Source organism: Lissotriton helveticus, chromosome 9, assembly GCF_964261635.1.
Source record: "Lissotriton helveticus chromosome 9, aLisHel1.1, whole genome shotgun sequence".
In the NCBI taxonomy this organism is placed as follows: Eukaryota; Metazoa; Chordata; class Amphibia; order Caudata; family Salamandridae; genus Lissotriton; species Lissotriton helveticus.
The window spans coordinates 897,629,764-897,654,554 of NC_136070.1; positions in this window are offsets into that span (position 1 = coordinate 897,629,764).

The window sequence follows — 24,791 nt, forward strand, 5'->3', positions numbered from 1 at the left end:
CTTGCTGAGTCAGCAGCAGGGAGGAAGGTGGGCTGGCTGGGCACGTTTCAAAGTGTGCATGTCCTTTTGGCCGGCCATCTTGTGACGGCCATCCAGACATGCACACTTTGAAAGCTCTAACCCAGCTGTCATCAAGACGGATGGGTTAGAGCAAGTGCAGGCTCCAGTGTCCTCGGCAGTGGCGAGAGAGACCTCTCCCTCCTATCCCTGCGCTTCTCTCATGCTGGTGAGAGCAGCACCAGGATTGGTTGAGGCAGCTGGCTGGGGCCCTCGTCAGACTGCAGCAGCACAAAGGATGACCTACAGCGAGGAGGAGGCCGTGTTCAAGGTAAGTGATTTTTATTATTACCCACCACCCATTTGCCCACCCCACCATTCCCCATACATGCCAGCGGCGACTGCCACTAATCTCTCCCTGACAAAAAAATGAAACAAAAACATGAATTTGTCATTGTGTAATGTAACTGGCGCTCATGTAAAGCGCTCTAGTTAGTACCTTTGGGTCGAATTTGCGCTATATAAAACTGGATAAAAAAAGATGCCCCTTGCCAGTAAACCTTTGGCATTTAGCTGAAGAGCACGGATTCCGCAATGCTCGAGGCCTGAACACTGCACTCAGCAGAGACTGAAATGCACTTTGGCCAATTCTTTGCTCTGCTGAGCGATGACGTCACTAGGCCCACGCGTGGATACACAGCGACAGCGGGTCAGAGTGAGAGCTTCAAACACGCCACTGAGGGTGGCCACTGAAGCCCGGAAGTACGTGCGGCCGCAGCACTACCTCAGCGGGCACACTTGGGCACTCTGTAAATAACAGATGGCGTTTACAGGACTTGGCAGCGTGTCAAAACGCACATAGTGATCACTCGGTGCTAGGGCCTCTGTGAATAGGTGTCTGACTTTCTGCAAGGCAGGATCTTCCATTAAAGGACTCTCCTCACTGGCTCCACCCACTGGAAGGCGGCCAGTGGCTGCCTCACCAGGAAGGCCTCAGTAACTGGAAAGTGATGTCGTTAACGCCTGGGTGAATGATCCCTGACTGGAAGACATCCTCAGTTTCTCTGAGAGACACACTGTTCAGAGTCAGAAGAAGTCAGAAGGGAGACAGTCAGTCTCCCTTATTGAAGGGCAGTCTTTCAGATTGACAGTATACCAACCTTGCTTTGGCCATAACCCCCTCCCTTTCTGTATTATTACCTGGGCCACTCGAAATACGCTGCGGGGAAATCAAAACTAGCGGCAGTGGTGATTAAATAATGCGGCAAGGAAAGACAAATTATGCAACAGAAGCTGCACTTTTTATGATAGCACTACCAATTTTCAGTGCCAGGAGCTACTTTTTCACTTCCTTTTCTATGGTTTCAGAGCTTTTCCTGTGCAGCCCGTGAAGACTATAATGCATACCAAATCTTGTCACTTTTTTTTATCTGGGCTGCCATTAAAGGGGTAGCAAGCGCTATATAAATGCACACCCTTCCCTCTTCTATCCCTCCACTATCTTTTTTCAAACTAAATACATGACCACCGCTCAAATTAGTTTCTTACCTCCCTATATTAACTCACCACTAATCCTTTTTTCGTTCCGTAGTAGCCTGCTGTTCGCAGAAAAGTGCGCTGATGCCTTGTCAGGGGTAGTAAGCGCTATATAAATGCAATTACAACTACTTCCTTATTTTGTCATTATTACACAAGTTATCATTGTCCGAGCAAAGTTTTCACCACGTTAGTTTGCCATCCAACTAGTACTACAGCAATAAGCAACATAAAGAGGATAGTCAACCTTTGCAAAGGACCCCCACGGTGCGGCAATACGTGTTGCCATGTATTTAGTAACTTTTGATCTGTTTGAGCTAGAAACAATTTTTGGGGGTTAAAATCTACAGATTGTAGAACCAATAATGGATTGTATTGGCAAATCCACAATTATTCATTAAACATTGTCGCTTAATCCCAGTGCCCCTGATTATCACTCCCAATTAATTACCCCTCGCTGCGCTCTCACATTCTTTCTCTCCTTTTCATGTAGCGTGTCCCTCTACATCTTCTCTCCCTCTCAGGGTGAAACCACTAATGGGTCCTGATTATCAGCTGGTATACCATATGGCTGGAAATAACATTTCAAGTCAGTATCCCTGGACCTAAATATGGCTATAACGAGTTAATTCGCACAGAATGGGAAATTATCATGAAGATCTGCTTTTTCCAAGTCAAGTTCATCACAGATTTCCCAATTTCTTGTAGAATGCACACTTCCATTTACCACCTGCTATGAGCAAGTGGTAAATCGTAGTGATAGGTCAATGCGGAACAGCGCTTGCAGTGGAAAGGGTAATAGGGGCCAGGAAAGGCTATGGGCTGGCAAGGGCAAGACTTCCATGCCTCTCCCATGCCTTAAAAGGCGATCGGGCAGAGCCAGGGACTGGCTGGATTTCCTGGCCAATAAAATCAGACCCAGCGTTTCAGCACCTTGAAATCCTGGGTGCAAAAAAAGCATTTTGTTTGTAAGTCATCGAAGCAGTATCCCACTATAGGATGCTCCCCGCCCTGCTTGTCTGCTAATAATCAGTGTTAGTCTCCTTATAAAGAAACATTATCATGTGCAGTGTTTTTAGGTCTCGTGGCGTAACAGCGCGTCAGCGCTGTGTCCGCCAGGAGATCTATTGTCGCTGGGTCTGCTTCCCAGGAGACAGCACCTGGCCGCGCGCATCTCGCAAAAGGCGATCGGCGCAGGCCACGCACGCGCGAATGCGCTCGCCGTGGCTGTCTCCTGGGAAGCGCAAACTTACACAGGCACACCTCCCCCTGCACGCATGCGCACACACATACACAAGCACACATACACGCACGGAGAGACGTCCCCCCCACCCCTCCGCCGTCGCAGACACACACACACGCACACATAGAGGCATCCCCCCTTCCCCGCTCACCGGCACTCCAGACTTGTGCAGCCTCCTACCGCGGGGCTCTCCCTTGGGCATGGGAGCCCCGCGTCACCACTGCTCCTCCAGGCACTCCGTGGGCGCGGGCTTCACAAAACGGAAATCCCGCCCCACGATAGGTTTCGTTTTGCGTGCGCACGTCTTCTTAGGAGTGGGATTCGCGCACAAGACGGAAGTCCCGCTCCCACCAAAGGTGTTGCATGTTAAAAAGAATATTTATGTAAACACATAAATTGGGGTCAAATAATGCCCTCCCAGGGTTCTGGTGACACCACTTTCTAAACGCCAGGGCGTGCTTGACCTGCGGCCCTATTACATCATCGGTAACCCTATACTGCCACCTGTGCACAAGTGTGCCAAACCCATGTAAGGCATAATTCTCGTATAAGAGCATTGCAAATGCTCGCTAATCAAGTCGTACGATTTCTACTGAGATATACGCAGGAACATGACCACTCAATTATGGAACATTTTCTTTGCTCTGGTTAGATCCTAAAATCTTTCCTGAAAAATATTGCAAGGCTGGGCGCTTCCTTAGTTCAAATGGTTATTTTATTTTCTGCCTCTGTAGTATTTTGAAAAGTCGCTGTTTTTCTTTTAACACTCGAAATTGTGATTTGGTGGAAAACGCTTTTATCCTAAAATGGGATGTTGAGTTTAAATTTAAACCCAGAATTCTAACACACCTAATTGCCTCCAAGAGAAATGCCAGTAGGCTGGATTATTTTGCTTGCAGGTCGTTTATGAAACAGCTTTGGTTTTTTCACGTCACACAGCTGTACGTGTGCTACAGCAAAATCATTATATTGTTGATTGTAACAATAATTGCCAATGCGTATTACAGACTACTCCTAAACTACGGGACGTGCAGGGGCTCAGGGAGTGCAGCGTCAAGTGCGGACTCGAAATGTGGGATTGCTAAATATGAGTGCGTGTGAAGCGCACTGATAAGGACTTATTTACAGGCACCCTGCGCAGTAAGTGAGTCATTTTTAATATGGGAGAAAGTGACTTACCGGCATCGCAAGGGGCTTGTAAATAAATCCCATAATGGTTTACTCACATCACTCATCTCATTAACGCGCGTATTAAAGGGTTGGACTGCGCGATCCGTCGCTATAGTCTTGTCTGCTCTCATCTGACGCCTCCTGTGACCTTGGGCACATGCATCATGTGCAATTCGGCCTCACTGGGAACTGTTGGTGTGCAGCTTCGTCTGTGATTGACAGGTAGGTTGTGGCGAGCTGTGCGAGTTCACATGTCAACGGCTGTGCAATCAGGCGATTGCTTCTTAATTAATGGTGCCTTAGGTAATGTGTGAATAATAACAGCTGTGAGCCCGTGCCTGAGGTGCATCATCAGAGCTGTGTGAATAATGACAGCTGTGAGCCCGTGCCGGAGGTGCATCATCAGAGCTGTGTGAATAATAACAGCTGTGAGCCCGTGCCTGAGATGCATCATCAGAGCTTTGTGAATAATAACTGTCAGCCCCGTGCCTGAGGTGCATCATCTGAGCTGTGTGAATAATAACAGCTGTGAGCCCGTGCCTGAGGTGCATCATCAGAGCTGTGTGAATAATGACAGCTGTGAGCCCGTGCCGGAGGTGCATCATCAGAGCTGTGTGAATAATAACAGCTGTGAGCCTGTGGCTGAGGTGCATCATCAGAGCTGTATGAATAATACTGCGTCAGCCCCGTGCGTGAGGTGCATCATTAGAGCTGTGTGAATAACAGCTGTGAGCCCGTGCCTAAGGTGCACCATCAGAGCTGTGTGAATAATAACAGCTGTGAGCCCGTGCCTAAGGTGCATCATTAGAGCTGTGTGAATAATAACAGCTGTGAGTCCGTGCCAAAGGTGCATCATCAGAGCTGTGTGAATAATAACAGCTGTGAGCCGTGCCTGAGGTGCATCATCAGAGCTTTGTGAATAATAACTGCGTCAGCCCCGTGCTGAGGTGCATACTAACTGCGTCAGCCCCGTGGTGAGGTGCATCATTAGAACTGCGTGAATAATAACAGCTGTGAGCCCGTGCATGAGGTGCATCATCAGAGCTTTGTGAATAATAACTGTGTCAGCCCCGTGCGTGAGGTGCATCATTAGAGCTGCATGAATAATAACAGCTGTGAGCAACAGCACTCTTGCACACACTCAAACTGCTCACCAATTCAAAGTATGCTAAAAAATGTATGCAACGCATTGTCATACACAATGCCAATAACTCAAACTTTAATGCTGCGAGACCTATGCATTGCAAATGCTTGTTAATATGAGGTTAGGCCTCAGGAATGTCAATGTGTAAAGACCAGGCCTTGCTGGTCTACTTGAAAAAAAATGAGAATCAACAGACCCCGCACCAGCGCCCGTGCAGGTAAGAGCGGTGGGGCGGTGGGGCCGGAGGGGGGGATTCCGACAGACAATGACGAGGGAAAATTAAATAAATAATCAATTTTCCCTTCTCGTTGTCTGCCAAAATCCCTCCCACCAGCCCCACCCCTCTCCAGCTCTTACCTGCACGGGCCGCGGTTGAGACCCCCTACAAGTAGAGTGGACTTTATGAATGCTGACAACCATGCAGGTGTTAGAGAACATTGTGGGTAAAGCAGTCTTCCCCTCACAACACTAACCCAGTCCCTAAGCCTCCCAGGAACCCCACAGGCCGATGGGTAGACTCATGGAAGAGCTGGGAGAAGGGTGGAGGGTGGGGGTTAGGATGTGGGAGCTCACGGGAGGAGGGATGGCGGAGGAGGAAAGGGGAGCAGCACAAGCCTCGCGGTAACCAACGGTTACGTGGATTTTTAATAATTCAAATAACACCTCTCTTGTTATTTTTAATTGCATTTTGAATTTCCAATATTATATTTTAATTAAAAAATGTCAGACGAGAAATGTATTCTTGAGTGAAATATTAAGTTTTAATCTCCATTCTTGCTCTTAATAATTTCTTTTGGAGACACACGTCGAGGGAAGGTTTTGGAATACAGATGTAATGTGCAGCCAGTGCTGTGCATGTCCCAGTTATAGTGCACTTGTGTGTTTCATAATTTCCATCATTTGCCAATCTAATAAAGCTCAGGAAGTCTCCCTATTTCCCTGATGCCTTCCTACCTGAGCAACTTTTTTTAACCATCCCTAAGGAGCTCCTGGAGGTAAGTCACCTCATTATTCTATTGTTTCTTTGTAGCAAGAGCGTGCATTTTGGGAGCTGCCTGACTCCCTAGGCGCCATCTTTGCATGCTGTCTTATGCATTTCTGAACATTTACTTTTATATGATTTAGCTTTTGTCACAATAGGTTTTGTGTTACTTTTTTTCCAGTAACTGGACAGTCATGGGAAACCAGTGTCTGACAGTGGGGGTTGCTGGACCCCGGCTAAGAGTTTCTTTGCCCGCACGGTATAAATTAAAAAAAAAGTTTTGCGATATCACACTCTCTAGCACCTGGTTCACTTCCCTGACATACACCAGATGCCAGTCTTTTTAAACTGGAGCAACAGCTGAAGGTGCGCAAAGGCAAGCCTGTCTGCGCCCGTCTGCGCTCGGACCGCGCTCAGCATCAACCACCCTGCTGGTTTTACACCCCAAACTTGCAGTTCCGTTCACTACTCACAAGAGGACCTACTTAATCTCAATACCACAGGTAAGAATTGTGCTGGCCCTATTCTTGACCCCTCAAAGGGGCTGGGTGACACAGTCTGCCTACTATGCCATATAGTACTCACTAAGGAACACATTTAGGCCTTGACCAGCCCGTCTTGCTCCAGGAGTCATGAACTTAATGCTCAGACTGATGTCTGCTGCACACTAATTCATGCCAGGACACTTAGTAATAAAAATGCAGCTGAGTTTGCTGAATTTGTAGAGGGTCACTCAGTTGATATAGCATTTGTTACAGAGAAATGGTTAGATCTGTCTTCTGAGCTAGACCTGATTACTGCAATACCCCCGGTCGTTCTATCGTAAGGCTCAACGGTGTATGACAAAAAGGTGAGGGATTAGCAGGCTTTTTCCGCAATCACCTTAAAGCCTCTTTTGAACCACTTCTGGCTACTTCCAACTATGAAGCTGTTTCCTTCAAAATGAGTGCATCTAATCAAAGCACTTTTAGAGGTGCCCTGATTTATCACCCCCTGGCACAGACCAACGTTTATCCATAGTGTTACGCAACTATTGGAAAACAAAGTTAATGCCTCGAATTTCACCATTTTGGGTGAATTTAATTTCCAACTAAAAAATCCCCTGGATAATGATTCAGCCCATCACTGTGATTTTTTGGAGAGTTTAGGACTGATACAATGAGTGAAGGAACCACTAGATGGGATTTTTTCAGATAACCCCCATTAGTACCGAGCATAATTTCTCTAGATAAATTGGATAATCGGACAATTAAGTTTTATTTGAAATTGGAATGAAAAAATCGGAGCAGTGGCCCACCACCTTCTCCATTGATAGGCCGTCAATGGCATACAGTTAGCTCTGACCTTCTAAATGCTCTTCTGGCACAATCTGTTCCAGAGATAAATAGGAATCTTGATAACGTTGTCCAAGATTACCAGCATTGGATTAGCGGTGTTCTTATTCATGTAGCTCCACTGAAAGCTAGAAATAATACTAGAATTTCCCCATCAGAACCTTGGTTCGATGACAGTCTTAGGTTGCAAAACAAGTCTGTCATAGACTAGAGAGGAAATGTCGTTTAGACTACAACACTCCACATAAAAATGTGTATAAACTTGCCATTTCAGCATACAAAATGATGATTGTGAAAGCAAAATCCAACTATTTCACGGCAAAAAATCAAAATTCCTTAAATTCTTCCATGTAACTTTATGTCGCAGTAAAATGCCTAACCAAGCTTCCCAAAGCCAATAATTATTCTATTGATTAGGCCTTTTGCAACTCCATTGCCTCCTTCTTCAAGAATACGGTTGATTCTATTTATAACTTTCTTTCCTCTAGTTCTTCTTCCAGCCTCTCCGTGGAAGGAAAAGAGTCCCAAGTTGTGCAGTAGTCAAAGGTTAACACTGCCCTGAATTACCCAGCCTGGTTAGATAATGCCACCGCTCCTTACTTCAGCACACCCAATAAGATTGCTTCATTGGACAAGCCCCTATTAACTTCCTTCTATCATCTGGAAGAGGTGTGGCGCCGCGGCTAGGGCGACTGACTCCGGAATCTGGGGGTCACGGTTCGATCCCCGGCACCGGCGGCAGGGGTCTGCCCAGCACCATGTGACTCTGGGCAATAGCTTGCTTAATCTTCCCGACGGCCCCCAGCGCCTAGAGACCCTAACGGGTGATTGTGCGCTTTACAAATGTGGATTATTATCTGTCTACAGAAGCTGTTCAATCTCTATTCAGTCAGATCAAATACAGCTCCCCCTTTGATCCCTGCCTGCCCTAGTATCCTCCACTTGGCACCTGAAATTATACCAAAGCATCTTCCAGACATATTTAACCTAATGTTTGGGACTGGTTACTACCTAATAGAGTAGAAAAAAAACACCATTCTCCAGCTTCTGAAAAAGTCCAACTCAGAGGTAAGTGATCCCAATGATTACCACCCGATCACCGGCATTCCTTTTCCAGCAAAGGTCATAGAAAAGGACATCTATAGGAAGCTTTCTACTTTTATCAGTGACAATGGACTCCTGGACAAAACACACTGTTTGGCTTTAGAAGCCAACATAGCACTGAACCGACTCTAATCACTGCCTCAGAGGGAATTAGACAAACAGGAGATGGAGACAGGAATGTTGCCCTAATATTATAAGATCTCTCGGCAGCATTCGACACAGTATACCATGACTTGCTTTGTAACTGCCTTTCTTCTCTTGATATCAGGGGCAGGGTGCTTCACCTTCTGAAATCCTTCCTTTCTGCCTGCAAATAGACCGTCGCTTTGAATGAGTTCTACTCTCCTTCCTTTTCCTTTTGTGCCCTACTCTTTTAAACTTTTGCTTTGCAGTGGTGTCTTATTCTTACGTCACCCAGATCATGGTGTCAGTAACCAGTGATCCGGACAACACTGCATCTAGATTTCACAACTGCATAGTCTAGAAAGAGAGCTAGATGTCCCATAATTTCTTGAAGCTAAATTCAAACAAGACAGAAATGTTACTCTTTGGTCGTAACTCATCTTTTTGGTCATCCAGGGTTAGAAATGTTGGAGTCCTTTTTGACTGTAATCAATCTTTTGATGGACATGTCAATACAACTACTTCTTCATCAATATTCATGATGAAAACGCTCAGGAAACGTTTTCCTTTTATTCCATCAGACTTACACAAAAATGTAGTTTCCACTCTCATCATGTCTACGCTGGATTACTACAATGCCCTATTTCCCAACACCCTGAAGAGATGCTTACATAAACTTCAAGTCCTTCAGAATGCCACTGCGTGCCTGATTCTGAGAATCCCCAAGTATCAATCTGTTGCTCAGGGACTTGTCCAGCTCCATTGGCTTCCTATCAAGAAACAAATGCCCTCAGCATTGCCTTCAAGGCAATACACAATACAGGGCCTAAATACTTTAAACAAAGATTCCAATGGTATATCACTAGCAGATCACTTAGATAATCTGCAGCTCATAACTTGGCGGTACCCAGATTCGAATAAGACAACTGAGGCAGGTGTTGTTTTATCATCTGGGCCAAGAAGCTCTGGAATTCGATGCTATCAGAGCTTAGTGTAGATATGATCTGCTCTCTATACACAAAGCGTTAAAAACATGGCTACTTAACATCTAGAAATCTAAGCATCTGACTATATCTGTTCCCTCTAGAAGCATTAGCGCCTAGACACCTATGGGCAGTAGAGCACTTTATAAATCTAATTTTTATTTCCTATGGCACATTTTGTAACATCCTTAGCTTCCATCCTATGGATACAAGTGGAAAGGATGCCTACAGGCCTATTGGTGAAGACGACATGCTTTAGGATAGATGATATCGGATATGATTTTCCTTACAGCTTCTCATCTTGGTCCCTCTTATTTGTCCATGGGGTGGGGGTGGTGTGTGGTGTGGGTGTGTGTGCATTCACCAACAGGTGTGTATTCACCAAGAGGACCTTGCAGGCTAACAGAGCCTGTGGGAGCCATCATATTGCATGTGTGTTGGTGTGGAGTGGAGTGGATTACCATGTGATTTTAATTTACCACCTATTGTAAGACATGATTTGAAGACAGATGAGTGATTGGGTGCTGTTTTTAAGAGAGCTGTGCGGTGCTGCTATTTGGGCATAAACCCAGTTTTGGGGGAAGTTAAGTACAGAGTGGTGCCCACAGCTGCGATGAATTACTGCACCACTCAAAGAAGAAATACAATGATAGGGAGGCGCATTCGATTGTAAATAATTTGGATGAGCATATGTGCAATGATTTTGAGAAGCACACGTTCCCTAAAAAGGGTACAAGTAGATATCTTTGCCGACAAGTCTTCAAAGGTGTTCTGCTGAAGGAGAAGTATGCTGCAACCAAGTGTACAGTTATAGGAAACAAGGGAACCCGAAGGTAGTACTCTAGGGATCTTGGGCGTTTAGATTATTACAAAAAACAGTGGACCCTAGTAGTTTGGGTAATCAGGGTAAGAATAGACACAAACTGAGATAGTATTTATGTCCTTTGTCCAGCTGGGCAGGAATTTATTTGGCGATGCACACAATCAGATAGTAATGTCAAGGGGGCACAGCCCATGACCCACAGTGAACAAGACAAAACAACAAGCATGGGCAAGAACGAGCAAATCGGTCTGTATACTTATAATCAGTGAACAGACTTGATTGTAGTTTGAGTGACCATTGTACATAGTATTCACAAGCATATTCAGTACATATGATCCTATTGTGTTGACGACGTTTCGATGCCGAAAAACAAGATAAATGGCATCATCTTCAGGACAAATATATAAATCATGTTTGTCTTGGAATTATAAACAATTGCCTTTCATGCAATGATAGCGTGTATTTCAGATTATCCAGCTTTTGAGTCAATTACACCGTCCAGATCATGGCTCGAGTTGTGCCGGTTGCAGAATCACAGGATGCGGCATCTCTGGCGGGGATCGCCGCCAGAGATGCCGCGTCCTGCATGAAAGGCAATTGTTTATAATTCCAAGACAAACATGATTTATATATTTGTCTTGAAGATCCCAGGGACCGCCACCCCCAGGGCTTTTTAAAATCATTGCATGGGGGGCTCCTGCCCTTTCACGCTGCCCCGAGGACCACCACCTCCCCAGGGCATTTTGTAATATGAGGCCGGAGCCTTGTGGGGACCACAAGCCCCGGGGACCACCACCTCCCCGAGGCTTAAATGTAAATTATTATGTGTGGGGGGGGGGGCTCCTGCCCACCACTGCCCCGGGGACCACCACCTCCATGAGCCACTCATTTTGTTAATATGGGGGTCTGCTATTGACCCCGTCCCCGCGGATCACTACCTCCCTGGGGCTATGTCAATGTTTGGAGGGGATCTGTGTGGCCCCCCTCCTGAAGCCCTAGATGGCCCTAGGGACCGCCACCTCCCAGGGCGGGCTCCTGCAATGTCTCAGGGTGCCTACCCCAGGGCATTGCCATTTGCTATGGCAGGGTGGGAGCTGCCCAGCCATAGCAAACACTGCTTTGCTTCTTGGAAGCGAGAGCAGGAAACATGCTCTCGCTTCCAAGAACCAAAGCAGATTGCTTTTGGGCAAGGGCAATTTTGCCCAAAAGCAATGGCGGCTCCCGCAGGAGACGGGGAACTGGCAGGGACCAATGGGGCATTGGGGCTCCTCCCCTAGTCCCCAATGAGAGGCCATGCCCCGGGGGATGGGGTCCCCGGGGCCAAAAATGGCCTGGGAGGGGGGCCACTCAGCCCTCCTCCCTTTAAATAAAATTAAAAAGCATTGGCAATGCCCAGGGGGATGGGGTGCCTGGGGCCAGAAATGTCCCAGGGAAGGGAGCCACGCGGCCCCCTGTAGCGTAGTTCCTATCTTCCCAATAGGCTCTGCGCATTGGAATAATACCTACAGCAGTAAAGGCCTAGGCCAGACGTTAACTAGGTCTACTACTGTCGATACTAGACTTAAGTTTTGGGTTTGCCAGCGTAGCTCAGAGTTCGCTAGAAACTTTCTCGAATGTTCAGGAAAGAATTAACTCCCCTGATTAGACAAGAAGGGATTTAGTTTCTGACAACCATAGAACATGACAACTTTGCTCTCCCCTAATCAAGAGTGTATCTCCAGAGTCGTGTGAGCACAAGGCAATTATTTTACTCAGTCAGTACGTGCATTCTTAGTCTCATCAGATTGTAGAGAAAAGGAAGAGACGGGCGTGTTCAATAAAAAGGTGTTATTTATTGATCAGTCTCTTTTCTCGTACAAGAGAAATGGATCGATATTATTGCAATACTTATAGTTAAGTAAAGTGCATACATTAAAAGCAATAGTATAAAGTAATACTGTAAAAACATTGATATGGTTTCTGAGCCATATGATGTTTAAAATGATTAAAATATATTTACATACACATATACATTTGACTAAACGTACTCAACTGGTGTTTCTAAATACGCCTACCCCGTGTACCTGACCTAAGTCTAATGCGTGGGCGGGAATAGAAAGTTACAGTTTAAGTTAAGTTTGTTTTTGCCAAGTGAATAACTAAAGAATTCTCTGTGAGGGGTTATTCAGTTCTGTACCTGGAAGTTAGGATGAATGAGGAATGGTATCTCTTTCTCTGCTCTCGATATTCCAGGCTGCCTGCGAGGGCTGCCCAGAAACGCCGGTGCTGGATTCTCGGCAGGAGAAAGCAGCGCGTCTCTCAGCGCGTCAGGAAGGCGGGGCTGCTGCCAGCGGGGTCTGCTCTGCTTCTGGGCTTCGGCAAGTATGGCTGCTCCGTCTCGTCACCACGCGTGTGTTTGCATAGGGCAAGATCGGCAATATTTATACCTTAAAGGTGCCGAGATTGACGTAAGGATGGACATAGATACGTCAATAAAGATGTCATACGACTTGCTCGTTAGCACATTCTTTTACTGAAGTTCTCTGTGAAATCAAAACAATGGCCGCACGGATTTTCCAGGTTGTCATAGGTTTGATTTGTTATGAGAACGTCGTATGCCTTATCAGGGGCTGGAGGAATGTCGCTTGTCTAATTAGATCTCAAGCGTTATGACCTAATCAGATAACACGTTCCTGTGCCGTAGTGTGACTGCTTCAGATAACGGTATCTGCATCATGGGGGCTTTTCTTGCCTCATGGGCTGACTGTTAGTTAACTTGATAGTTAGTTTAACCAGAATAGGGTCAGGAATAGGGGGATCGATTCAGAACCTATAGGAATACATGACACCCCCTCATGAATATAAATATATATATATATATATATATATATATATATATATATTACCTACTGGCGGTCGCCAGTAGGTATATATAGTTAGGATTTTTTCTCTATGGGATTTTTGAAAATTCTATGTCTAATAACTTTGCCGTTTGTGGACGGAATTGGCTGCAATTTTCAGGAAAATGGCACATTTTGTTTCTGAGCAGCCTTTGAAAATTTGGGGGGGGTTCGTCAAGGGGGGGCCGAAAAAAATGGGGGTCCCAAAACGCGTTTTTCCCATGTTAATTTCCATAGGGCGGTTGGCCTCACTTTTAGCCCGAACGGCTGAATGGATTTGCACGAAACTTGGCAAAATTGTAGGGACTGGTAGCCCGATGTGCCTTTTGTAGGTCTCAATATATGTGCTCCAGTGGATTTTGAGAAATTAACGTTTAAAAAAAGATATATATCTGTAAGCGCGGACCGGGCAGCGGCCTAGGAAGCGTACTTTTCGCGCAACGGAGCTTTGTGAAGCGAAGCTGATTGGTTCTCCGGCGTCTGTCAACATTCCAAACAGTCCGTAGTGGCCGCAAACAGTCCGTAGTGGCCGCCATCTTGTCTCTCGGTAGGATCGAGAGACAAGAGGAGGCCAAAGCGAAGGGGCAAATGACCATAAGGGGGAATAGTAGATCCTCGCTGACCCCCTAGGTTTGATGTGGAGGTTTTAAAAGGGCCCCGCGGGGCAAAAAAAAAAAATTATAATAATAATCTTACGGCTGAATGGATTTGCACGAAACTTGGCAAAATTGTAGGGACTGGTAGCCCGATGTGCCTTTGCTAGGTCTCAATATATGTGCTTCAGTGGATTTTGAGAAATTAACGTTCAAAAAAAGATATATATCTGTAACAGCGCACCGCTTCGCGTACTTTTCGCGTTACGGAGCTTTGCGAAGCGAAGCTGATTGGCTCTCCGGTGTCTGTAAACATTCCAAACAGTCCGTAGCGGCCGCCATCTTGTCTCTCGGTAGGATCGAGAGACAAGAGGAGGCCAAAGCGAAGGGGCAAATGACCATAAGGGGGCATAGTAGATCCTCGCTGATCCCCTAGGTTTGATGTGGAGGTTTTAAAAGGGCCCCGCGGGGCAAAAAAAATAAATAATAATAATAATCGAACGGCTGAATGGATTTGCACGAAACTTGGTAAAATATTAGGGACTGGTAGCCCGATGTGCCTTTGCTAGGTCTCAATATATGTGCTTCAGTGCATTTTGAGAAATTAACGTTCAAAAACAAGATATATATCTGTAACAGCGCTCCGCTTCGCGGAGATAAAATTATATCTGTATTACCTAGCTGTTGCTAACACCAGTTAGCGACGGCTAGTAGGAGATAGCGACCATCTTGGGCCCCACTTTGCATGTGAGTGATATTTATCACTAATGACATGCAAAGTGGGCATGCCAAGATGTTAGCGACTGGAAACAGTCGCTAACATCGCTATCTCCTATTATCAACTTTTGGAAATATTCGAGATAAGCGCGAATATCTCCAAAAAGTAACAGCTGCCCTGAGCAGTTCTTAGCCATGTTATCCTATGGGAGGTGGATAACATGGCTAAGAGGATTAGCTCGGTAATGCATGAATATCGCTGAGTTTTCAGCGATATTAATGCATTGCGGTCGGTTTTTATCGTATTTGCGATAAACTTTGATAATAGCAAGGTTTATCTGCGATAATTTCTGACGGTAAAAAAATCTTTGCAATGCATCGTTAGGGATAAATATCGCTTAACTTTGGTAATATGCCCCAACGTCTGTTAACGTTCGATTCGAAGGAAATCAGGAAGTGTTGAAAAACATTGTCTGCGCCATCTTGTCTTTTTTCAAATGCCACACTTTTGTCGTGCACGGCAGCCATTTTAGATGCCTTGACCAGACCCACTCTGTGCACGCTGTCGATCCTTAGCATGGCTCCCCACCCTCTCAAGCATCTCCCCCAGGCAGTGGTCACCCCCGCTCTCTGTCTTATGCATGGGTAATAAACCTCCCCCCATCTGCGCTGCTCTTTCCTGAGAATCACACCCTGTGCCCGCCCGACACCTCCCTTTCGCCCTATTCACTACTGCACCCTCTGACACTCCTTTTCCTCTGTGTCCGATTGTCCAGGCTGGTCCTAGGGTATCAGCTAGCCCTGCAGATGTAGTTTATGGCCACAGCTGTAAAGATTCACCCCTCTTCAAAGGAGTTATAGTAGATCAAGGCCCACACTCGATGAGATCCGTCACAGCAGAAGCGTTGCTATTATCTGAAAACCATCCTGTATTGTGATTGGGGAGGGGACCGAGCGTGAAGCGGAAGATTCCAGGGATGACTCTTTGTACATCAAAGTTTTTACAATTATGTGTCACATTAAAAATATATAGCACTCCGACAAAGTAGTAAGATTATAAAACTTTAATAATTTATAAATATATACAAGAAAACAAAAATAGTAATAACATATAAACATTTTTAGGGAAAAACAACGAAGTAGCGGTCGGCTGTGCGAATAGTCCCAACGCAGCACAACGTCCAGATTTCCGGCGTGGGGCGGGTCATCAGTAGCAAACTGTTGTGCGAATAGTTCCAAGGCAACAGAACGCGCTGAAATCTAGATGACACGAAAGTGATGTCTAGTAAGTTGCCACCCAGCAAATAACGGCGTGGGGCGTCGCGGGGGGTGGGTCTTCAGTAGCAAACTGTTGTGCGAATAGTTCCAAGGCAGCAGAACGATGGCACCAAGGTGATGTCCAGTAAGTTGCCGCACTGGTTTTGGTATCCTACAATGCTGCTCCGAATAACGGCGTGGGGCGCCCCGGGGGAGGCGGCGTGAACGGGCCTCTCCAGGTGGAGTGTCATCTGTTGTAGTGGGGCGCCCCTTTACCGTTTCAGTTGCCATTCCGTCCGTTTTTGGTCCACTGTGTCAAAAGCCGCAATTCAGCTGAGTTGCGCCCACTCTTGCGGTGCAGCGATAGGCGGCTGTCACAGGACTCTCAAAATGGCGGCAGGCTCTTTCCTTTTTGGGCCTGGTCCACTGAAATGGCCCTGGGACACCTTGGAAATCGGACGCTTGTCTGCTAGGTCTTGGACCCCATTCTCGAAAGCGTCCCCTCCGCCTTGAGAATTCATCAAAAGTTTTGGGGGCCCCGACTCCTGCAGGCTTCTGGTGGGGAGCGGCTGCCATGATTGCTCGCGGAATGACTACGACGGAGCTACGAGATGGTGGTGCTCTCATGCTGACGCCAGCTTCAGTCTGAAACATCCAGAAACAAGGTGGGGCTTTCATCGTTTGGAAAAAAAAAAAGTTTTCATCCAATGAAAAGTGTTGTTTTTAGGTCATATGATCAAGCCTTCCATCATTAGGAAACCAAAAGTAAAATGAACCAATGAAAAGTTTTATAAACAAGTCACATGACCTGTTATGCGGCATAGGGTATAAAATGCGGAGAAAATACGTTGGCACGTGAGGCGGCGTCAGTAGCGGACCGATGTGCGAATAGGCCGAAGGCAACACAGCGCGCCAAGATCCGGATGGCACCGAGGTGGTGTCCAGCAAGTTGCAGCACTGGTGTGGCCATCCTACAATGTTGAAAGTCGGCGTGGGGCGCCCCGTTGGCCTGTGAGTTTGCGTCAGTAGCGGACCGATGTGCGAATAGGCCGAAGGCAGCACAACGCGCCAAGATCCGGATGGCACCGAGGTGGTGTCTAGTAAGTTGCCGCACTGGTGTGGCCATCCTACAATGCTGAAAGTCGGCGTGGGGCGCCCTGTTGGCCTGTGAGATGGTGTCAGTAGCGGACTGATGTGCGAATGGGGCCAAAGGCAGCGCAACAATATTTTCTGACTGACACCACAAGGCGCTGAGATGCCAAGATCCGGATGGCACCGAGGTGATGTCTAAGTTGCGGACTGATGTGCGAATGGGGCCAAAGGTAGCGTAACAATATTTTCTGTATGGAAGATACCACTAGGCGTTGAGATGCCAAGATTCGGATGGCACCGAGGTGATGTCTAGCAAGTTGCTGCACTGGTGTGGTCATCCTACAATGCTGAAACTCGGCGTGGGTCGCCCCATTAGCCTGTGAGATGGCGTCAGTAGCGGACCGATGTGCGAATAGGCCGAAGGCAGCACAACGCGCCAAGATCCGGATGTCACAGTGGTGGTTTCATAGTTGAGAGGCACTTCATCTGCAGTGGGGCGCCGAGATCCGGATGGCACCGAGGTGATGTCTAGCAAGTTGCTGTACTGGTGTGGTCATCCTACAATGCTGAAAGTCGGCGTGGGGCGCCCCATTAGCCTGTGAGATGGCGTCAGTAGCGGACTGATGTGCGAATGGGGCCAAAGGCAGCACAACGCGCCAAGATCCGGATGGCACCGAGGTGGTGTCCAGCAACTTGCCGCACTGGTGTGGCCATCCTACAATGCTGCGCCGAAAGTCGGCGTGGGGCGCCCCGTTGGCCTGTGAGTTCGCGTCAGTCAGTGGGGGCTGTTTGAGGATCTGACTGCATTGGAAAGCAATGTGATGCTGTGCGTCGCCCCCAAGATGGAGGTTCCTCGGCTGCAGTGGGGCGCCCCTTGGTGTTTCACTCGCTATGCAGCTGAGTTGCGTGCGCACTTGTGGCAAATAGGCCGAAGGCAGCACAACGCGCCGAGATCTGGATGGCACCGAGGTGGTGTCCAGCAATTTGCCGCACTGGTGTGGCCATCCTACAATGCTGCGCCGAAAGTCGGCGTGGGGTGCCCCGTTGGCCTGTGAGGTGGCGTCAGTAGCGGACCGATGTGTGAATAGGCCGGAACCAGCACAAGGCGCCAAGATCCGGATGGCACCGAGGTGGTGTCATAGTTGAGAGTTCTGAGCAGCGCTTGTAACACTGTCTGAAGCTTATTTGCACCTGCTGCAGCTTCACTATTGCCCTGGTGTGGCCTAAGATCGCCCATGACATAGGCGGCCACCTCCCGGGGTCCGGCGGAACTTTTTTCCTTTTCCTTTGTGCATCTTGTCCCACAATCCGTTTGACCTGAAGACACGACCAGGTCCCTGAATGTGTGCAGGGGGACGCTATTGATTGAATCAAAATGGCGGCTTCACACAAAGCTGACTCAAGCGTTGCTGCTGATGCTATACAGAGAAAAACTGGTTTTCAGTTTGTACATTCTTCAGGATTTTTCCATCCAAGGCTGGTTGAGAGTTTGTATAACAATGGCTTCAGATTTTCAACATACTACTCTTCAACATTCATCCTAAATGTAACAATGTGAGACTCACTAGGAGAACGGTGTAGTGAGGGCCACAAACGGCTGTTTGTCTTTCCTTTCAAAATGCTGCCAACAATATTTTCGGAATGGAAGACAACACAAGGCGCTGAGATTCGGTTGGCACCGAGGTGGTGTCCAGCAAGTTGCCGCACTGGTGTGGCCATCCTACAATGCTGCGCCGAAAGTCGGCGTGGGGTGCCCGAAGGGGGGGGGGGAGGCGGCGCAAACGAGCCTCTCCCGCTTCTCCATGTGGAGGCAGTTCATCTGCAGTGGGGCGCCGAGATCCGGATGGCACCGAGGTGGTGTCTAGCAAGTTGCCGCACTGGTGTGGCGATCCTACAATGCTGCGCCGAAAGACGGCGTGGGGTGCCCGAAGGAAGTGTCCTTATCCAGGGCATTATCGCTGTATCATGTCCTCCACTAAAATGGCCCTGGGACACCTTAGAACTCGGACGCTCGATTTTTTTTTCCTTTCCTGTACATGCAAAAAAAGGTAAATGCCCGGTACGTTACACGCTTCATCTGCCACGATGAACTCTCCAGAGGAACCGAAAAAAAATATAGTTGTGGTAACTATACCATGCATCGTCATATGGAGAGGTGGCACCAATTAATTATAGTGCTGCATAAAAGAGAGATTTGGAGGAGAACCCCTGACCTGCTAGTACATTCATCAAAGAAGTGGCACTGAGAGCTTCAGAGGCAAGGGAAACGGTCCCAAATATTTAGAAGAACTTTGGAAAGATTAAAATGACATGTTTAGATTGTGGCAAATTAATTTCATGTGGACAGATGAGTGTTACTCTAATAAATACAGCATATGAACATCATCATAGTCGATGGTTGGTAGAGACATTTTGACTATATCCTGGACCTGCCCGTCCTCGCCCAAAATGGCGCCGGAATAAATGGGACTCGTAACTCCTTGTTGTGTACTGGTTGCAGAACCTTGAAATCACGAGATACGTATGCAGTTTTGAAGCACATGGCGGGCGGGGACGAGAATTGATTGAATATTTCGACATCCCTATTGATATTAAGTTCTGATGTGTTATTGATTACTGTACTGTTGAAAGTTCGAATTAACGTCACCCATGGTACTTGCCCGCAAATGTATATCTAGATAATTTTATTGTAACTGGCCCTGTCGTATTTTAATTATAAAATGTACGTCCACCGATTCCGTAACTGTTAGACACCTTAGTTCTTGCAACCTAATGGCCCGCCCGTTACGTTCCTCTACAGTGTAAATGTCTACTCATCACATACGATTACAGTTTGCTCCGTGGCCGGCCCACGTGGTTATAGGCTCGTATTTGTATAATGAAATTTTCACAATAAAGGTTTTTAAAAGAAAACATGGTAGTAGTATATACATTGGTAAAGTTTGTAATAATAGTCACTGTTTTAGAATCATTAAAAGGCAAGTGAAATAAAGCAGACCAATTACATGAAGGGTAAAAGGTATAATACGAAGGAACGCAGTAAAGATAAATGGTCAAGGGCTGTTGTGTTTTCTATTCCTGCAACATAAAGTGATCGATAAGAATCTCATATTCAGGCGTATCGGCGACTAAGACAGCAGGTCGACCCTCTTTTGCTCAACGGCTCCATCATGGGACGAAAAAAACGCTCTTTTTCTCGAAAAAAGAATATATTTTACTTGCAGGACAGTTGTAAAATTTCCGGGAAAGTACATTAGCCTGGAACATTATAACATATATTTAAGAAAAAATAATGTTCGGAAGTAATGAAAAGCGTAATTTTTAGGTCATATGACCAAGCCTTTCATCATTACAATAAGAAAAGTAAAATGAACCAATGAAAAGTTTTATTAACAAGTCACATGACTTGTTATGCTTACGTTACGCGCTGCGCGCCCCGGATGACTTCCGGATGCGCTAACGCGGCGCGTCATATGACGCATTACGCGACAACGCAGGTCCAGAATATAGTCAAAATGTCTCCACCAACCAGCGGTCGGAACACAACCCCTTTCAGCAGGCTAAATAGTTCTGTTAAATGAGAACAGAAGGGACAGGCAACAAGAACCATCAGTGAAAGAGGGGAGGGCTAGTTCTTCTCTACCGGGTTACATTGGGGCGCTACCGGAACTGATCGAATTGGTAGTCTACAGTGTTTCTGGATGTTTCAGACTGAAGCTGGGGTTAGCATGAGAGCAGCATCATTTCGTAGCTCCGTCGTGGCCATTCCGCAACCAATCATGGCAGCCGCTCTTTATCGTTATTTTGGGCGGGGTGGGTGGCGGAGCCGAGCTGTTTTGCAGCCATCATTGTGTGGAGTTCAGTTCATCTCACTAGTTTTGTATTTGTCATGAGGGGTTGTTCCTAATGTTTCTATTTTAGCGAGGTCAAAAAGAGATCCCATTAGTGGCCTACTGATTTTGCTCGATTCCTTTTCTTTTTTTTTACACGATTTTTCGTTATCTGCAAAGACTAAACAGAGTATTGCGACTCTGTGTTTGTTTGTAAATAGAGAATGAACCAAAGAGAACTAATTCTAAAACAGTAAATACTTGGATAACAATCAATCAAATGGAGAGAGAAGCAGGCACGACGGATTACAACGGGGGCAAAGGCCTGCGTTAACTACCTTTCACTATCTGCAAAGAGAGAGTACTCCTAATAGAAATGAGGGGGGGGGGCACCATTCAAAGCAGATCAGTGTGCATAAACACGAAAATGTTTTCACTTACCACGTACTTGACATTCGACAGCTTATGATATTTGCTATTAAAAAACCATTGAAATTCACTGAAAAAACCATAGGTTATAGACCATATATAGTTAGGAATTAGCATTTACAAAACCTTGAAAATTCACTGAAAAAACCATAGGTTATAGACCATATATAGTTAGGAATTAGCATTTAAAAAACCTTATTTTACTCACACAAAACCATTGAAATTCCATATATAGTTAGTTGCACTAACTATATATTGCGCACCCGCAATCCACTGCTGATCATGTCACATATTACATCATTCATGACATGGTCAGTGACATCACTGATGACATCACTGATGACATCTCAAATGACATCACTGATGACATCTCACTTGACATCAATGATCACATCACTGATGATATCATTCATGTGATAATACAATGCATCTCCTCACACTCTAATATAACCTCCGTTACACCCAGTGTTAAATACAGAGTATAATTTTTGAAACCATTGACACACCAATACTAGTTACTACATACGCACTCACTGATTCCTATGTCTACACACACATTCACTCATACAATTATTCATACATACAATCACTCATCTTGACAACACTATCATATGCACTCATACACCTATACAGACACTCACACTCTGCCACTCATCCATGGAGTTACTCACACACCTAGTCAGTCCTGAAAAGAATCAATCACACTTCCATTTTCTCATCTATACAGTTAAACACAGAACACCTTACATTTTTTAAACATATACTAACACATACTTACTCTCTTATAGAATCACTGATACAAGTACACATTGATCTGCACAGAGTCACACACCTCCCAGCCAGCCATACACACACTCAGTCTCCCATACAAATACTTGTGCAACCAATCAATAACCCATATAGCTACTTATATAGCTACTGATCAACACATGAAGCAGCTTGCACAACAACAGACATACTGATGCACACTTTCAGACAGTTTAGTCACTAACCCGTGCATTCAGTAAGACGCATTTAATCACTCACTCATACAGTCAATCACGCACCTACTAAAACCTTCATTCAGACACTTATACATCCACTCATTCTTGAATATGTAAAACATATTTAAACTTTACAGAAACACATAATCACTGGATGTTGTCATCAGTGATGTCATCAGTGATGTCACTGACCATGTCATGAATGATGTAATATGTGACATGATCAGCAGTGGATTGTGGGTGCGCAATATATAGTTAGTGCAACTAACTATATATGGAATTTCAATGGTTTTGTGTGAGTAAAATAAGGTTTTTTAAATGCTAATTCCTAACTATATATGGTCTATAACCTATGGTTTTTTCAGTGAATATATATATATATATTTAAAATAAGGCCGGGCCCTGGGGAATGGGGTCCCCAGGGCCAAACTTGCCCACAGGAGGGGGGCCACGCAACCCACCACCAATAGTAATAATAAAAATACAAAGGCAGGCCTCGGGGGATGGGGTCCCAGAGGCCAAAAGACGCCCCCTTCCCATTTAAAAAACAAAAGTAAAAACAATGGCTAAGGCCCTGGGGGATGTGGTCCCCAGGACCCAAAAAAAAGTAAGAGAAGGGGGGCGCACAGCACCCCTTCTAAAAATATGAAAAGTATAGAAAAACCGGCATCTCGCCAGAGGCCCCGCCCCCCTCCTGTACCACTCTACAAATGCGCCTCTTGGTACGTTCTGGGTTGGAGGATTGAGCCCCCTCACATCTTAAGGGTCCTTAGGGGGCAACTAGCTCACCAGGTACCTCCATTAAGTCCCACACAGTGGGATTGCTGAGAGGTGGTCCAAGGCCCCGGCCCTTTTTACACCACTCTGCAAATGCGACTCTTGGTGCACTGCTGGTAGGGCGATGAGGTCCTCTTGTGTCCTGAGGACCTCAAGACTGAAGTGGACTTCATCCCCCGAGCAGCAGTGCGACAGGCGGCACGTTTGCAGAGTGGTGTAAAAAGGGTGTGTGGCCTCAGACCGCTCTCAGCAATCCAGCTGTGTGGAAGTAACTGAAGGTAACAGGAGGGCTAATTGACCCCCAGGGACCCTCAGGAGGTAAGGGGACTTCCTCCCCAAACAAGAGCGCACCAGGAGGTGCGTTTGCAGAGTGCCGGACAAAGGGGACGTGGCCTGTGTCCACCTCTCAGCAATCCCACTTGTGGGGCTTACTGGAGGTAACAGGTAGGCTAGTTGGCCCCTAACCAACCCCAGCAGTGTAGGGAACTTCACACCCCATCCAGGAGTGCACCAGGAAGAGCGTTTGCAGACTGATGGGCAAAGGGGGTGTGGCCTGCTATGAGAATTTACCAATGCTGCTGTGTGGGTCTTACTGTAGGTAATAGGAGGGGTAGTTGGCCCCCAAGGTTGTCCTTGGGAGCTAACTAACCCACCTGTTACGTCCGGTAAGTCCCACACAGTGGGATTGCTAAGAGGTCTTCGGAGGCCATGCCCCCCTTTCTCCACCACTCTGCAAATGCGCCTTCTGGCACACTACTGGTTGGGGGATGAAGTCCACTTTTCTCCTGAGGGACCTTGGGGGGCAAGAAGCCCTCCTGGTACCTCCTGTAAATCCAACGTAGCAGAATTCCTGAGCGGTGGTCGGAGGCTCAGCCCCCTTTCTCCACCTTGCTGCAAACGCGACTACTAGTTAAAGAAGCATTTGCAATGTAATAGGAGAATTAGAGCTATTGGCGTTGTAAATGTAAAAGTGTTTTATTAATGTTTCTTGGAGTGGAGTGGATATAGGTTGTGTGTAGTAGAATTATGTGGTATGTTGTGCAGTGAGATTATATGGATAGAAAATATGTGGTATTTAGTGTATTGGAATTATGTAGAGTGGGATTATGTGTATGGAGAGTAATTGTGTGGTGTGCCATAGAAGCTAAAATATAAACTCAATGAGACAAAAAAAGAAGGAACCACTGAGGAGCACTTCTGGACCTAGTCAGACGTATGAGCAGGTTCACTGGAATTATGCGACTGTTTAGCTGCCCTGACTTTTGCACAATTATACATTTTCAGCATTTGCCACATAATCCATCATCTGCTGCATAATCTGGAGATTTGAACAAAAAAACTTGTTTCTAGCTCAAACGGCTCAAACGTTACCAAAAATGCAGCGAAAAGTGTTCCAGCGTGGTGGAAGGCCTATTGCAACCCTAGAATGGTCACCTGATACTTACTGCTAAATGTGGATATTAAATTGGTACTAATGGTGTGCAAACCACCCTTGCTTCTTTCTGTGCCTCTCTTGCCTCTTTCTGCATTTCTGTTGCTTCTTTCTGCACCTCATTTGCTTATTTCTGTATCCCTCTTGCCTCTTTCTGCACCCTTTTCCCTTCTTTCTGCACCTCTTTTGCCTCTTGCTCTATCCCTGTTACCTCTTTCTGCACCTCTCCTGCCTGTTTCTACACTTCTCTGGCCCCTTTCTGCCCTTCTCTTGCTTCTTTCTGCACCTCTGTTGCTCCTTTCTGCACTTCTCCTGCCTCTTTCTGCACCTTTCTTGCCTCTTTCTGTACCTCAGTTGCTTCTT